This window comes from the organism of the source record quoted next, unplaced genomic scaffold (genome assembly GCF_019419815.1).
Source record: "Pyrus x bretschneideri cultivar Hongxiangsu unplaced genomic scaffold, Pyrus_bretschneideri_v1 Contig27, whole genome shotgun sequence".
NCBI lineage: Eukaryota > Viridiplantae > Streptophyta > Magnoliopsida > Rosales > Rosaceae > Pyrus > Pyrus x bretschneideri.
The window spans coordinates 4,709,476-4,719,052 of NW_025999579.1; the positions used below are offsets into that span (position 1 = coordinate 4,709,476).

The 9,577-nt window shown below is 35.9% G+C and overlaps 1 long non-coding RNA gene and 1 pseudogene across 1 annotated transcript; both read right to left on the bottom strand.

Moving 5' to 3' along the window:
• Positions 1–863: 863 nt before the first annotated feature.
• LOC103952968 lies at positions 864–2,696 on the bottom strand (annotated as a pseudogene).
• Positions 2,697–7,817: 5,121 nt separating this feature from the next.
• LOC125479029 lies at positions 7,818–8,838 on the bottom strand. Its single transcript, XR_007259751.1, has 2 exons — positions 8,391–8,838; positions 7,818–8,281 (listed from the first exon to the last, which is right to left on the bottom strand). It is a non-coding gene; the product is annotated as an uncharacterized LOC125479029 (long non-coding RNA).
• Positions 8,839–9,577: the final 739 nt, after the last annotated feature.

Consider the following 9,577-nt stretch of genomic DNA (forward strand, 5'->3'; position numbering starts at 1 on the left):
CTACTCCCCTTGACTTCGGATTTTTGAATTAAATTTAAAACACATCTGGCACAACTAAAACGACAAAACCAGCCCATTTGTGTGATAATTCTGATAACTTTAGCTTCTGACGAAGCTGCTGCAAGTGGTTATATGTATTCTTCTTGGAAGCTTTATCGTCTAGATCCAGTTCATATGCTGCTCTCTTGTATTTTAAGAGAAAGGCTTTGTGCAAGATGTGTAATTTCATTTTCAAAGACTGACCGGAAAATCATTTTTGTATTTAACTTTCTCATAATTTGATCTCATTTGTCGATATGATTGATTATTTAGGGTATAGGATGGTGCATTTAGATGTTCCTTTTTAGGTTTTGAGTATCAATTTTTAGGACATCTAGACCTAAAATTAAAGGTATTAACTAATTCGAGACTAAAACCTAAAGTCCAAGCTCGAAATGATATACACCAGTACCGAGATCAATTAATCATGTCAACAAATGAGATCAAAGTTCAAGCAAGGTTCTAAAAGACGTTATTAGGCACTAGTTAGACAACGGACTGAGGCTTAGCGCCTAGACCGCTAGCCAAGGCCTAGGCAGATTTAAGTAAAATTATTATATTTCGTATAAATAAGTGTTGGCTTATACTTAAAAAATACATAATTTCATTGGATACAGAAGCTGCAAAATAGAATGGCATACATTATTAATCAAATATTTCTACTTTACAATAAGTAGATTACAGTGAAATTATACACATAAATGTCTTTAACTACTTGTAGAGTTGACAACATGATTTCGTTACATAATGAGATAGATACAAATAGGAGATATACCCATGAAGCTGGGGATTTGGCGCATTCATATTCCCTTTAAAATAAATCCTCAGTATTTCCAAGCATTACAAGCTGCCAAACAAAAAACACAACAATAAACTCAAACCTACACAAATTTTGAAATTAAAAAAATATTGAATTCAAACTTATAAACTCAAACCTACATAAATTTTGAAATTAAAAAAATATTGAATTCAAATTGAGTTTGGGTTGGAACCTCACCTTGTTTTGATATGGCCCATTCATTGTCCTGGCCCAGAGCCCAAAAGAAGAATCACCCCAAGCCTAACGACTTCGCAAACCGGACCTTCACGTCCACGGATCGGACACCCATCATACCCGATCCAAGAGCTACCCGAATAAGAATAGTAAGACGCTGATTCGGCATCAAACACAACTGTTAAATTGGTTCTCTTGTTAAAATGAACTATTTGATGATAAACCAAAACACCATCCCTAGGGCCCACACCCAAAGCCGGTGCCCCGATCCCGCTCACTTTCGAGTCCTTGAGCGTCCAAGTCCGCCCGTACAAAGGCAGACCCACGATGAGATTTTTGGGTGGGACACAGGCTTCGGATTTGGATCCTATTTGAGGTAATTGGTCGGGATCCTTCTAACCAATGTTTGTACGGTTACAATTATTATAATTTTTAGAGGGCTTCCCTTTTTATAGTTGTTGGATAAAAATCCAACAATCCACTAACACTAGTCAGAAGGATCCCAACCAGTTACCTCGAAGATGATCCACATCCACCGGCTTCAATCCACGACCGGATTCTGTAACGAGTACTAATATTACTGTCGGGATCATCCAACGCAGCTTTCATCCCCGCGAAATTTTCCCATGACCCATGATAATCATAGCACATTGGGCTGGCCCAATCCAAATATTTACTTATTGCCCCGACCGGATACGATATCTGACCGCCGTAAAAAGTAAATTTTGATGCATAATATACCGCGGAGGTTAAAAGTAAACGGGGCTTCCTGCTAACTCTAGCTTCATTATCTAGAGCCTTTCTCCATTCCTTGTACAACAAGGCAAGATTTGACATTCCGGCGGCATCCTTAGGAAATACCCAGACCAAGTCAACGCCGTGGAATCAGTATTTCCGAGCCACCTGAATTGTGCATTGTTATCACCGCCTCCTATGGACAGGAGTGTGGTGACAGGCGGGTTGTTGGTCCGGAGCGCTTTGATGAATTCGGGTATTCTCGCTTGGTCGAATTGGGTGACGTAGAGTTTGTAAGTGGAGGGTTCGGGTTGGAGGAAAGCATAGTAGATGTGGGTGAAGTATTGGGTGGCTATAGAGGATGGTGAGAACGAACTAGGTGATGGGAAATAGGCTGCTCTGATTCCTTTTCCAGATGGATAAAAATGATCCGAACTCGAACCCGAGCCGGAAGAAAGCACTGTGTGGAAGATTACAAGGATGAAAAAAGGCATCAGTTTTGGGGTACCCATTGCCCTACTTCTGAGGTACAGTATTCGGAAATGGTCGGCTTAATTGGGGTTGTTAGGTTTTGATTAGGGTTTTTCCTTTTTTTTTTTTTTTTATAGAGGAGGGAGGAAGCCAGAAATGCGAATGCTAAGGAAATATTATCGACCAAGTTTTCAACATTTGGTTTTGTGTTTGGAAATTTGTGGTTGAAGTTTCAGCCTGGATACATGTTAAACTAAATTGACAGCTAGGGTTTGAATATGGGAAACTAAATTAGCGGCTAGGGTTTGAAATTTGGAGGAGGAACATATACAGCCAAATTAATCTACAGAAATCGTGGCAAGAAAAATAGAAGTTTCTGCAGACAAATTGCTCGTGTCTCTATCTATAGCTGGTCTTAAGTTTCATTCAACTTCATGAGAGGAGAACTTGTATACAAGCTGCTGTACGCCTTCTCATCTACGATGCATGGATACGGACACAGATACGAAAATGCGACATGACATGGGGATACATCAAATTTTCAAAAACGAAAACACGATACGACAAGGATACGACAATTAAATATATATATATATATATATATATATATATAAATATATGCAACACATTATGAAATAAGCATTCAAAATTATTACTCAAGTTCAAATTTATTTGAATAAACTCCAAAAAGTTAATAAAAAGATGATCCATCCAACAACCAACTAGTCTTCAAACTTGAAAAAGTAGACAGAACATCCAAATGAAAATTGAAAATAGAAAGTATCATTCAACTTCCACATTCACGACGTCTCCTCCACTAACCAAAGTAGTCTTCAATAATGGTTCATCAGGTGAAAGGTTAATTAGCAATTTCAAGCATCCTGACACTTTCTTCACTCAAGTTATCAAGGTCATCTCCTCCAACATCCCACAATTGAGTAATACTTTCTTTGTAGGTTGAGCTATTCCTTGATAAAGACGAAGATTATTATGCACAAATACCAAATCCTCGGCTCTTTGTGGGGTAATCTTGTTCTTTCTCAGAGAATGAATAAAATTTTATGTACTCCAATTTCTTTCACAACAAGAGGAGGAACAAAGTTGTCAAGTAGCTCCAACGCTATGGAATGGAGACTAGGTGTAGAAGCTCCATAGACAATCCACCACATCACTGGTTCCTAATGAAACCTATCATTCATAGAATCAATAGCTCCAAATCATTCAAGCACATAGAGAAAGAGGCATACTCCACATTGATATTTCTTCTAATTTCCTCATTGAAAAAGTATCTCTCAAAGCACTTTTTCCTTTCAGTTGTAAGCTCCACATCTCGGCGTGAAGCAACACGACTAGTGTCTTCCTGAAGCCATTCTCAACTATAATACCTAAAATAAAAGAAATAGCACTTTGAAAATATAATCATAAAGCTAAAGATAAATTTAAAAGAATTTACAAGGAAATTAGCAAAATCATTACCTTGGATTTAATGAATGTCCTAAACAGTGAAGTGGCATTTTACTTTTAGTCAATCGCTCCAATAAAATACGATACACTGCATCAAGAAAACTGTTATTTTCATGAAATGCCTTGCACTTATTCTTGTAGATAGTAGCTTTCACCTTTTTAATCATAGCATCCCACCACTCATACACCAAGTGAAGACAAGGTTTATTTGTGTTAGCCATTTTAGAATCTCATATATTGGAGTTGTAAAGAAAATAATATAATCAATCTTCTCCCAAAAATACTCTTCCAATATCTTTTGCTTCACCATCATTGTTTTAACCAAATCATTTTCTTTGTACAAAGCCCAATATGGACTAATCACCATTTGTTGTAAACCTTCCCTTACTTCCTTAAACTTCTAAGCATCACAAGTGTGGAAGCAAATCTGAAAAATTTAAAAATTAGGACAGCTCATAATTGAACAAGAAAATTAGGACAGCTCAACAATGGAAAGCAACTTTAGTTTGCAATGTTCATTAAACATAGGCAATCTCATGTTATGGTTAATAATAAAAAAATTTATGAACTAAGCATCACTAGCAATAGTTGAAATCCACTTGCATTCATCATACCAAACATTTTGTTTCGGCGAGCATATACTCTTCAAAGTAAGATTAAGAGTGTGAACAACACAGGGTGTCCAAAAGAACTTGAGATTGTGGGCTTCAATAAGTAACCCAGCAGCTTTACAACATTTTCATAACCAATTTCTTTAATAGCAAGTTGGCAATATAATGCTTGTCTTATTCACCTTCACAGTTAATTGCCCTTAAGAACATAGCCCGCTTTCACAAGTTGTCATAATATTAATAAGTGGTCTCCCTTTTGCATCTGTCCACCCATCACTGCACAGACTTACACTTTTAGTGCTCCATGTGAGCTTGATTGGTTGGAGGCACCACTCAATGTGACTCTTCTTTTGTTGCAGAAGAGTAGTTCTGAGTGCATTGTAACATAGTGGAATATACACTGAAAGTGTAGAAGCACGCAAATATAAGTTACGATAGTGCGAATTTCTTGCAAGGTTAAATGATAAGCCACTTGTGTAAAACATCCTTGCAATTTCAACATCACATTGTTCTCAAGCCTTCTTGTTAAAAGCTTTACTGAGAGGCCCACTTGTTCCATTTCTCTTCTTTGGATAAAGATTCACTTCAGGTAGATCATAACCAAAAGAACCAGTATTGGGCAAAGAAACATGCATAAGAGCAGAACCCTTCAACTTACATTGGCACTTTAGAACTAACTTTTCATTTCTAGAAGAGTTTCATTAGTAGCCTTGTTGCAAGACGCGATCTCATTTCCAAACATTTTTAACAAATGAAACTTGACCCTAGAGTAGAATATATAAAAATATTATAAGAGATAAAAAAAAACGCATCAAGAAAGCATATATAAGAATATTATAATCTAAATTACTCCGGTCTACTATACAATAATATTATTACAATATGCAAAAGCAGAAAAGGAAAAGAGGGCTTTTCGTTCAAAGATGGGTTTTGGCCTCAGAAAAGCAAAATGGGAATCAGATTATGCATCGAATGGAGAATCACCGAATCAGTAAAGCAAAGGAATCAGATCAGGAAAACATCGAATTTATTATCAAAATGAAAACGAAAGCTTAAGGAAAGCATGGAATTCGAAACCCAACTCTCACCAGCAGTTGTAAAAGATACGACGCAGTAGTTGCAGACGGAGACAACAAATCAGTTGCAGGTGACAGTTAATGGTGAAAGCCTCTCCCAAGGAGTGATTTTTGAGATTCGAGTTGGGAAAAATAGGTAGATCCAAATTTTGTACACAAAATCGTTTTGAATTTTTTTTTTTTGTTAAAGAATCATTTCAATTTAGCAACCTCCAATCAATCACGATTATGCAAATTAGTGTAATTATTTTTTACTTATTTTTTCTAATTATCTTCTGATTTTACTTTGAAACGTATCTCAAAAGTAGGATACTCATATCTCGACACTAGAATATGCGTATCCCATTAGTCAGCAACGTATCCGCATACTCCACTACGTATCGGGTGCTTTTCCTCTACGTATCCATATCCCCGCTTGTCAGATATGGAATACGTTAGCTTTTTCCCGTGTTCATGCATCGTAGCTTCTCATAAAGGGGTGAGACTTATGTATATACATAACGCACACGGGCGGAAGTCTACACCACCCCTTGTGAGGAAGCTGCCACACTCCACTTCTTGTGAAAGGATTGCCATATACTAAAATGTCTTTGTAATAGGTGAAACTTAAAAATAAATAGAAAAGTTGGACTTTGCTTTCAATCCAATTCAGATAATTCTTCGAAGGACGTCATGTTCCATGTCTTAATTATGGGGTAGCCACTAATTTTTCTCATCATTTAAAGCACACACTCGTGATCTCGTGCACCCATGAAATTGTTGACGTCCTCGTAAGACCACATCCATGTGAAATTGATCAAGTCAAGTTGCATATATTGTATAAGTATACGTCCATAGGGTCATTGTAGATACATTTAGTGGTGAATGGCGAAGAAAGCAACCAACGAAGACTTTGGATGCACATAATTACTTTTTAATGCTTTTAAATTTTAATCTAGACTGTTTATTTTAGGGTTCAATGGATTAGGGCTGAGTTCAATATCATTCGGTTTGGTTTTTGGCAAAACCGAAAACTGAACCTAAGTTACTGATCAGTTTGGTTCAGTTCGATTTTCTGTTAGTTTTCTTCAATTCAGTTTTTGGTCGGTTCTATTTTTTTCAGTTCGGTTCAATTTTTTTTTTTTTTTTCAAAGTAAGAAAAATTATCAAGATCAATATAAAAACAAGCATTCCAACTTGAATCAAAGACATTAAAATCAAAGTTCAAACATTCAAAGTTCAACTATAATCATGTCTTTCAAAGGGTTTAAATTGAGCTTTGATCGGAAGCAGAAACATTTAACTTAGAAAATCTGCAACATATTGAGATGAAGTGAAGGAGAAAGTTTTCAAAAATTAGTACTTCGGTCTAATGATATTCCACTTCTCTTGTAAGTGAGAGGTATTAGGTTCGATTCTCGCCAAAGATGAATTTAAACCACATTATTGCTAGTTCATTGTGAGGCTCAGCCCATCCTCTTGCCTACATTTAAAAAAAAAAGAAAAAAAAAAATTAGACTTCAATAACCTTGGACTTTTTAAGTCCCCCCATAGCTTACAATTTCTACCCCTTTGGTAAGTGCCTTCACATTGAAATTTGCAAATTAAAACTACCTCTAAAAGATAATTAGTGGAAGTTTCATTTCATCTTCTCTCGGATAAAATATTTAGACTATTAAATGAGAGTTTTGATCATCAGAAGCACGAATGAATATACATTACTCATCATCTTCATCCTTATCTTGTGGATGGTTGGTAGGTTTGTCTTATTCGGTTTTTTGTTTTTTGTTGATTTCAATACTCTTTTTAACTTTTTGCATTCTCTGTTAGTTTTGACCGTTAATTTTAATTTAATTGTTTAATTTAACAGCTACAAACAAAAAGAATGTGTAAAAATTATTTCCCCTTTTTTGTTTAATACAAGTGATAACGAGAAAAGGCAACTTGCACTCAGGACCTCACATACATGAAAGAATGCTATCAACCACTAAGCAACACACACACAATCCGGTCTTTTAAGTTCCTTGTACAGAAATTCCAGAGATACGTGGATTGTATGCTTGAAAATTAGTCGAACATGCACATTGACATGCTTGGAAGTTTAAATCGAGTAAGTGGCTTGCAGAATGGTCTCAAAGCCAAATGGACTTGCAAATGAGGCAACAAGTTGAAACACTAACTACCCAAGAATGATAAAACTTCCACAGGTACAAAATTATAAACAAAGTTATATTCGGCACTAATCGGGCAGCGGGTAGAGTCTAGTGCCTAAGCGTCTAGGTGAGACCTAATTTTAACAAAAATTATTAAAACATATGAATAAATGTCTACTAGATTAAAAAATAATAATAATAACATAATTGTATTGTAATATATAAATTGAAAAATATAATGACTTGTAAATTTTAAATACCAGAACATATTGAAAATGTGGAAAGAAGCATATAGTGAGTGTTAATCCAACTAGCTATCATAAAAGTCTCTTACAATTTATTAGAAAATAAAATACAAAATGAAAGATAAAATTTATGTCTAAGTATGAATCATGACCTAAGCTCTAGACGGATGCCTAAAGTAGGTCTAGACGTCATTTCTTATTTTTTAAATGCTTATACATTACCGTGACGTTGCCCAACTGCCTAACCGGTGCTTTTAAGAACACTGACTATAAAACATATATAGCCATCATCATATAAGAAGTGGAGGAGGTGCAGAGCCTGCCTGTGACTTGGTTGGGTTTTTAATGGGTGAAGGCGGCGACGACTTAAGGATTAATCTTAGGCTGCGCCGGACGGGCACAGTTTTCTTGCTAACAATCTCACTTTGGCAACCAAACTTCCCTTCTTTTCTTCTAATCATCGTCGTCGAGCCATCTCCACAGTCAACCTGCGATAAAGTATTCTTCTCGTTGCCTTCAGCCACAAGAAAATCGCAGCAAGAAAGAAAATTGTCAGTTGCAAGAAATTATCCTTGAAAACTTATATTAAAGCTGAAAAACGCCAACAAGAAAAACATCATTACCATGAGGAAGTGATGAAGAAGTTGCAGGAAAAACACCGAGAAGAAGATACAATGCTGCAACAACTAAAACCAACTTTGCTAGAAAACTGCTCATCTTTGTAAATTGCAGGAACAAGAACTTGATGAAGCCTTCAGTATGAACTTATTTGTAGCGAATCTAGCGATCCTATTTAAGGAGATTGATGACCCTGAAAGCAAGCAGACTCGTTGCGAAATGACACTGAAATATATTATAATTATTGTTTTTTTGCTTAATTTAATGAGAATTTGGTACAAATTGCATTGTTTAAGGTTTATGTTTAAGATTATGGAGTTGACATCTACTTTCACAAACGTTTACTACTCCCGTTGCTTTCTAGGAAGGCAATATCAGTCACCATAGCGACACAATTTGACTTTGGATTTTTGACTTAAATTTAAATACAACTGGCACAACTGAAACGACAAAAACCAGCCCATTTGTTTGAAAATTCTGAAAACCTTGGCTTTTGACGAAGAAGCTGCAGGTGGTTAATTATATATATTGTTCTCGAAAGCTTTAATGTCTAGAACCAATTCATATGCAGCTTGTGAAGTCAAAAATAATCAAGAAAAATATGGATGGGACACGTAGATTTTTGGGTAAAAAAGATAAGATTACCTTCGAGGCACACCGGGATTTCTATGCATAAGTAGTGGGCAATCATCCCTCAATCAAGTCAAAAGTGCCCAAAATAAGTATTTATTCAAAACATATTTAATTCATCCATCCTCATCAAATCTTCTCCACAAGGTAACCCCCAAATCATTCATTTCTAATTATATTAATTAGCTAATTAATTGATTTATTACCTAATTAATTTATTAATTAGCTAACCAATCAGGAATCTCATCCAAAAAACCATCTAAGTAGCCGATCCTCTTCCTCCCAAAGGGGCCGGCCGGCCACACCCTTTTATAAACACCCTCATTTTCTCCAAAACCTAAGTTCTACACTCGCAAAATTCTCCAAATTCTTTAAACATTTTTCCCTCAAAATTCTAACTTTGGCATCGGAGGTTCTTCAGTCAAAGCCCCCCCAACAAAAATTCATTGTGGGCGCTTAAGACTCTTGGCCTTAACCTAAGGTGTTATTTGTTTTGTAGGTGCAATTTTGTTCAAAATCAAGAAGGAAGAAATTTGTATCCACAAATTGGTGCTTTCATTGA